Raw genomic sequence first — 7,776 nt, forward strand, 5'->3', positions numbered from 1 at the left:
TCCCAGTGCTTGCAGTGGTGCTGCCATGACTGCTTGCCAGTGGATTCTGTAAATGATCAGGAATAATAATGCTCTCAGTGACAGACAATGAGAGTAACATCTTAACACAAAATATGCTGTGTGATGGGTGGCGTCTCTTCTTGCTATGTGGTGTCTCTTCTTTTTTTGCCCTGGAAAGATCCCCAGACTGACATAGAACACAGTCACAGATGCCCTGGGGACATCATACACTGTGATGCTAAACACCTGCTTTCATCCACATACAGGGTGCTCTTCAAGGATAGCACGGAGGAAAGAACCACTTAGAATGGGGCCAGGCAGCCCTGCCAACATCTCTGCCACTTAACCTTGAGCAAACTGCTTCACACTCGTGAGCCTCAGTGTCTGCATCTGCAAAACAGGAATAACACCAACCTTATAGGACCTTTTACAATGGTTTAGTGATTTAGAATGTATTAGGTTGGTGCAAAAGTAATTGTAGCTTTGCCATTAAAAGTAATGATCAAAACAGCAAGTACCTTTGCAACAACATAATAAGATATCAGACCATGATAGTTGTGATTATTGCAGAGCTCCTGGGGTATCTGAGACATGAATAAAGTAAGCACCTGGCACTAAAACTCTCTTGTCTTAGTCTGTTCAGGCTGCTACAACAGAATATCGTAGACTTGTGGCTTATAAACAACAAAAACTTATTTCTTACATTTCTGGAGGCTGGGAAGTCCAAAACCAAGCCACCTGCTGATTTAGTGTCTGGTGAGCGTGTGCTTCAGGGTTCATAGACCCCTGTCTTTTTACTGTGTCCTCACATGGTGGCAGGGGCAAGGGAACTCTTTGGGGTCCCTCATATACGAATACTAATCCCATTAATTAGAGTCCTACCCTTATGACCTAATGCCCTCCCAAAGGCCCCCACCTCTTAATACCATAACATTGGAAGTTGGGATTTTGACATATGAATTTGGGAGGAGACATAAACACTCAGTCTGTAGCATCTCTGAAGAGTAAATAGCAATTCTGATACAAGCAGGAGAATTTCACTGGCAACACTGTTATGGTAGTCAGGTATTAAAACCCTAATTGAATTATAATCCCTCTAATCGCTGCTGCCACCAGTAGGTAATGATACAATTTATCCTCTTAGGGACAGATTCCCCCTATAAGAAGGTTGAATTAATAATACAGCAAAATTCACTATGTTGCTTTTTGGAAACATTAATATGTCTGAGGGGTATTCAACCTAAGTCAGATGTTGCTCCAGGCACCAGCTATTTGGGAGAAAAAGGCCCATCTGAGCCAAAGCCAGGGCAGGACAAGCAGCTTTAGGGGTGCTAAGGAGTGAGAAGCCTCCATACACCAGGGCTCACTCCTTAGGAGGCCTCCTGAAAGAAGGGGAGCAGAAGAAGGGCAGGGAGAACCTGCAGCTATCCAAGGAAGGGGGTGAGCTAAGCTGATGGATACTTGAATTATTGGAAAAAAGTGTGAAATTAGAAAAACCCATGAAAAGACCCAGAGGCTTGTGAGCCTCTTAGGGATTGCAGAATGTTTTCGTTCACATGGAAACCAATTGCACAAAAAGTGCTCATACCTGTATTCCAGGAGCCAGCAAGGATAGTGTGTATGCAAAGAGAGCTTCAGTGAAAGGGGAGTTTCAGGAAATGATGGACCCAGCCTTCCTTAAAAAGAGGAGTCAGACACCTCCTTGCACGCATGTGCACACGTGTGTACACACATGCAGACACACACACACTAGAGATTGTCTAAAGGTGGGTAGTTTATATAGCTCTCCCTGGATCATATAAACTGTGTTTCACTTGGACTTGCCATTGACTGAAGCAGACTTTGTAGAACACTCCAATCTTCAGCTGGTTATCCTGGACTCCCAGTCAGCCCCATATCTATACCCTGGAGCTCTAGAAAGATCCCTTCCCGGCACAGTGGTTCACATTGTAATCCTAGCACTTTAGGAGGTGGAGGCACGAGGATCACTTGAGGCCAGGAGTTCAAGACCAGCCTGGACAACATAGTGAGGCCCCATCTCTATAACAAATTTTAAAAAAAAATAGCTGAGCATGGTGGTGCACACCTGTAATCCCAGCTACCTCTGAGGATCACTTGAGATCAGAAGCTTGAGGCTGCAGTGAGCTATGATCATGTCACCACACTTGAGCCCTAGGCGACAGAGAGGGACCCTGTCTCTAAAAACAAATAGAAAAGAATGATCTTTGAAGTCACACTCACTGCTGATAACTTGAGGGTGAACCCCCAAGGCAAAGCAGGGGCTGCCTTTTGGGGTTGATCTGATGAATATCATCAAAATAGAGTGATTTTCCACCCTCATAATGGACAAGAGCAAACTCAGCCATGCTTGGGATCAAATCCAGCTCAGATACTTTCTTGAACAAATTACGAACCTTTCAAAGATTCAGTGTCCTCATGTGTAAGATGGGGTTTTTTGTGAGGATTAAATGAAGAAAGCATGTATAGAAAGTGCTTAGTACAGGGCTTGGTACACGGTAAGTGCTCAATAAATGTTAGCTCTTGTGATTGGTCAGTGTGAGCTGTCACTGTGTTGTGAGGCACGGGCTGTTCTACATGAATGCATTTCCCAGAAGAGTCGTGTCTTGAGCCTCTCTCACATGCTGACCATTTTGTTTAAAATATTTGATAGATGAATTCTACACTCCCTGGCCTTCCTTGTCCAGAGGCTTCTTCCTAAGAACTCAGTGCCAGGATTTTGAGTAGCACTGGATATTCTGTGCAATGGGTTCATTCATCCAATTTCCACCACTTTACAGATGAACTGGGGATCAGAGAAGGCAAGCCACCTCCCCAAGGTCACACAGCTTGTGAGAGCAAGACAACAGCATCGAGGCCTATGTAATAGCAGAGCCATTGCTTCTTTGGCTCTGTGGAAGCTTGTATTGTGATATATCTGTGGTGTAGCTTTGCTGTCTCCTGTGTCAATGTCAGGAGGACAGGCTGAGCTCCTGGGACCAGAACCCCTCAGATTCCAGGAGAAGCAGAGAAAGCACAGATGGCCTGGAGAGTCCCAGGGGTGAGGCCAGCAAGTACTTTCTTCCCCCAGGTGCTCAGAGCATCCTCTGAGTTGCCAAACAGACTCCCAGAGGGGTCAACTGTGGGCCCTAAACCAGGCAGCAGCTGGGAAGCAGGCTCTCAGGGGAACTGGGGTCTCACCAGCTCAGGAGCAGGCCAGGACTCCTCAGCACAGAAGCTGGGAATCTTGAGTGTCCAGATCAGCCTGAAAATCTGGACTTGGGAAAAGCCATCTGGCTGGGGCCATCTGCATGCCGCTGTGACTGGGGCATCCTGCTGCTCTCCTCTCTCACAAGGTGGTGCCATCTGCCTTGTCACTGCTCCTCAGGACAAGCCTGACGGCTCTCCCTGCACCTCTGGCCATTGAGAATCCGGCTGCTCCATCGTGGTGGAAAATCTTCCATGCTCAGAGGGACACCTTCCGACGCTGGGGTTCTGGAGGGCCTGGTGCCACGTGACAAGGAGCTATGTGACAAGAGGGGGAGGGGTAGGAGTGGGAGACACAAGTGTGGTTTGGGACAAAATAGGGCCTGAGGCTCACGTATTATAAAACCCCCTTTGCTCTGCCTGTCTCCTTGAATTGTGGCCAGTTTCACATGGGAAGCAACGTCGAGAGATAGAGAGACTGCAGGTGAGGCCTCAGGGCTCTGCATTCCCATCCCCAAAAGTAACCAGCGTGTGGCCTTGTGGGTGTCACTCCCCTCTATGGAGTCAACTTTGTGCAGTGACATGCAGAGGCTGGACTGCTGCCACCTCATGCCCCTCCTGGCATGATGGTTGCATGAGGCTGAGTGATTTGCAGGTCTATGGGGAAGTGTCCCGCCTCAGAGATGTGGAGGAGAAGCCAGGCAGAGCGCTGTTCATTCCATTTCTTTCTTTTTTTAATCTAAAGGAGGGAAAGGGCTTTATTAACTCAAACAAAGGGATGCCATACAACTTCCCAACGATACTGTGCAGTGATGGCATTAGCTTCCACCTGTTCTTCCATTCTGGGGACAGGGTGTGAGGACTGGCTGCTCTGGGAGATGCTCTGAGCTGAGAGAGAAGAAATAGCTATGCTAATAGCTGCCCCTTACTGAGTGCTCACTCTGTGTCCGGGGCTACACCAAGTGCTTGCAGCGGGTTCTCAGGCGCACTTAGAACAGCACTGTGAGAAAGGCACTTTTGCTGCCCCTTGTGTACAGATGAGGACAAAGAGGGACAGAGAGGTTTAGAACCTTGACCTATATCACACAGCCAGTGAGCAGACGACCGGGATTTGAATCCTGCAATCTCTCTGCAGAGCCTGCACATTTAATACCACACACAGTTCTGGCCTGCAGTGAATTTGGTTGTTCTTCCTGCCTGGGGTGGTCAGTTTCCAAGCCTTTCCAGATGGACTTCTGCAGCCCAAAGCTGCGTGCTCCCCGTGCAGGCCCTTGTCAGAGCAGAGAAAGATTGCTGAAGTTGTTGTCCATCTAGATTTTTATCTTCAAAACATTGCTGAAATCAATCTCTCTTCTACCGTCTCCAATTTCCTTTGTCCTTATGGGTGGTCTACAACTTTACTATCATTTTAGTGGATGCAAGAGGAGTGGAGATAAACACGTGTTCAGCCTGCTGTGAATCTCTGCAGTGGCTATGTTGTTTCTTAAACAGATGTAATGAGGCATCTATTCCCTGTGTGCCATGTGCCCCTTGAGTAGGGGACATCTGTTTTGTGTTGTCTGTGTCTCCAGCATTAGAATGGAACCTGGCACACAATAGAGGCTCAATTAGTATTTGTTGAATAAATGAACATTAAGAAACAGAAAAGAGCCTTGTTCCTTCCTTGTGTCTCCTTCATGTTTTGTAGTCTGTTGGAATCTCATTACTAGATTATTGTTCCAGAAACATGTTCCAAGGACAGGCATGTGCAGGCAGAATGGAACTGGGAACGTAAATGGGAAGCTTGAACCTGGAAAGTCACAAGGGGGATGGAGATTTGGGGAGAAGTGGGAGCTGGGAGAGCAGCAGCCCAAGCTGAAGATCTAAGCTGGGGGTCAGGAGAGCCAGCTGAGAGCTTTCTAGGCTGCAGCTGAGCGCCCTGTCTATGGGCCTCCCAGCCTCCAGGTCACCACCCTGTGGGGAGGTGGGAGCAGGTGAGAGCATAGGTGCTGGGCCCTAGTGGACATCAAGGTGCACAGGTGGCCAGTGAATGTGGGATCCATGGGGGCAGAGGGAAGCCCTAGGATGCTGCAGAAGCCTGAGGCCAGCCCGAGGCCGGCTCTGGGAAGAGGGGGAGGCAGCTGCCATAGGTGAAGGCTCAGGAGGGCACTCAGAGATGGTGACTGGAGGCCGGCTTGCTTCTGCTTCCTCTGCCCAGAACCCCTGAATTTCAGGAAACAGAGAGGATGGAAGGACTTAGGGACTCTGGATGATGAGAGTTTCTGCATTCCGGGACTTGCAGCATGCGTTTCCTCTGTGAGCCTGCTGTGCAGCCAGCTCCCTTCTCCCCCTGCTCTGTGCTGGTGCCCACAGAGGTGGCACTCCCTCCCAACCCCAGCACAACTGCCATCTCAGCAGTCCCCCAAGGAAGAGGCTGAGATCCTGCCTCGGGGCACCCTGAGGGGTCCACTTCACTCTCCTGACCACCCTGCCAGCCTGGACTCCCCAACCCCATTTCCAACCTCTGCACACTCCCAGCCTAGAGTGGGATTTTCTGGAAGCCTGAAGTATAGGCTGGACTGGGAGGGCTTGGCTGCAGCCTCAGCTCAGGACCACCCCCTGGTGGCCCCCTTGGGTGGGAGCCCATCTCTTGATGGATAGGTGAGCCTGTGTCCTCAGCAGTGACCTGAGCTGCTAGTTGGGGGAAGTGACTCAGCAAACTAGGCCGCTGCCAAGTGGCATCAGGATCCAAAGCATCCCCACCCAGTGGCTTCAGGTTGTTAAATTACATTTAGCCTAAAGCTGCCTCCATACATATTTTAAGTTCAGCCTAAAAGTTTCTCTAAAAGTAGGTTACATAGTGAACTGTAACCTAACTGAATGCGTAAGCAGACTATCACCTGCTCTTTTGCCAATCAGAGTTCAGCCAATCACAGGCAGCCAACTGTTCAAACCACGTTCAAATAAGGCAAACACCGAGAGCTGTAACTAATCAGCTGTTTCTGTACCCCACTTCCCTTTTCTGGACGTCACTTTCGTATTTTTGTCCATAAGTCTTCTACCATCACGTGGCTGCGTTAGAGCGTCTGTGCATCTGCTGTGATTCTTGGGGCTGCCTGATTCGCAAATCATTCTTTGCTTAGTTACACTCTGTTAAATTGAATTTGTCTAAGGTTTTTTCTCTATACAAGGTTAAGACATAACCTGTGTCTGACCCAGGGCCAACTGTGGGCTGTGTGTGGCGGGCGGCAGGGGCGTGTTATTCCCTTTCTTCCAGAGGCTGTGTTCTCAAAGTTGAGTTCTCAGGTTGCTCGCGCACAGGTGCCGTGGTGTCCTCATTCATGGGATTATCGAGTCCCAGATACCACCCCAGAGCTACTGAATTAGACTCTGGGGATCAGAACTGGGACTCTGTAATGAGCGCTCACCCACATGGATCTCAGGTTCACCTGGTGTGGGAGCTTCTGCCCTCTGTTCTGCCTGCTGGACACAATGTAGAAGAGACAGTTTTACCAGGCTGTTCTTGGGGTATGCTCTATCCTGGAAAGAGGGATCTCGGGAAATGATGACATTTCTTTATGTTTGGTTGGTATTTCACAGTGTATTGTGCATTCTGGGACCACTATCAACTCACCTGCTTAAACCTCAACCCTAGGGACCTGCCTTGATTGGTCCTTTTCTTGATTCTCTTCTTCTAATCCATCAGCAACCCCTCTGGCTCCTACCTTCAAAGTGGACTCCACACCTAACCACACCCCCCAGCTCACTGTGGCCACCGTAGTCCACCCCTGTTGTCACCCCTGCTCACCTGAGCTGCTGGGTTGTCTCCCACCCATCAGTGCCACATTCACTTCCCCCAAATCCATTTTCCACTGCAGCCCAAGTGTGTATGTGTGTGTTCCCTTTTTATTAAGGCACTGTTTTCAGAGAACAGTTTTCACTTGTTTTAAGTGTACGGTGTTTGAATTGTGATCCTTGTACATAATAACTATGTAACCACCAAGACAGAAGGCAGTTCCCTCATCCTCAAAGCTGCCTTTTGCTCCTTTGCTCTCCATCCCTGGACCCAGGCAGCCCTAGATGTGTTTTCTGCTGTCTGATTTTTGCCTTTTCTAGGATGACATATGTGATGGTTAATACTGAGTGCCAACTTGATTGGATTGAAGGATGCAAAGTATTGATCCTGGGCGTGTCTATGAGGGTGTTGCCAAAGGAGTTTAACATTTGAGTCAGTTGGCTGGGAAAGGCAGACCCACCCTTAATCTGGGTGGGCAGCATCTAATCAGCTGCCAGCAAATATAAAGCAGGCAAAAAAACATGAAAAGGCAAGACTGGCCTAGCCTCCCAGCCTGCATCTTTCTCCTGTGCTGGGTGCCTCCTGCCCTCGAACATCAGACTCCAGGTTCTTCAGTTTTGGGACTTGGATTGGTTTTCCTTGCCCCTCAGCTTCTGTCCCTCTAAAGAACGCTGACTAATACATAACTGTGTAACCACCAAGATAGAAGGCACTTCCCTCATCCTCAAAGCTGCTTTTGCTCCTTTGCTCTTCATCCCTGGCCCCAGGCAGCCCTAGGTCTGCTTTCTGCTGTCTGA

The sequence above is a fragment of the Pan troglodytes genome, chromosome 8 (genome assembly GCF_028858775.2).
Source record: "Pan troglodytes isolate AG18354 chromosome 8, NHGRI_mPanTro3-v2.0_pri, whole genome shotgun sequence".
Classification (NCBI taxonomy): domain Eukaryota; kingdom Metazoa; phylum Chordata; class Mammalia; order Primates; family Hominidae; genus Pan; species Pan troglodytes.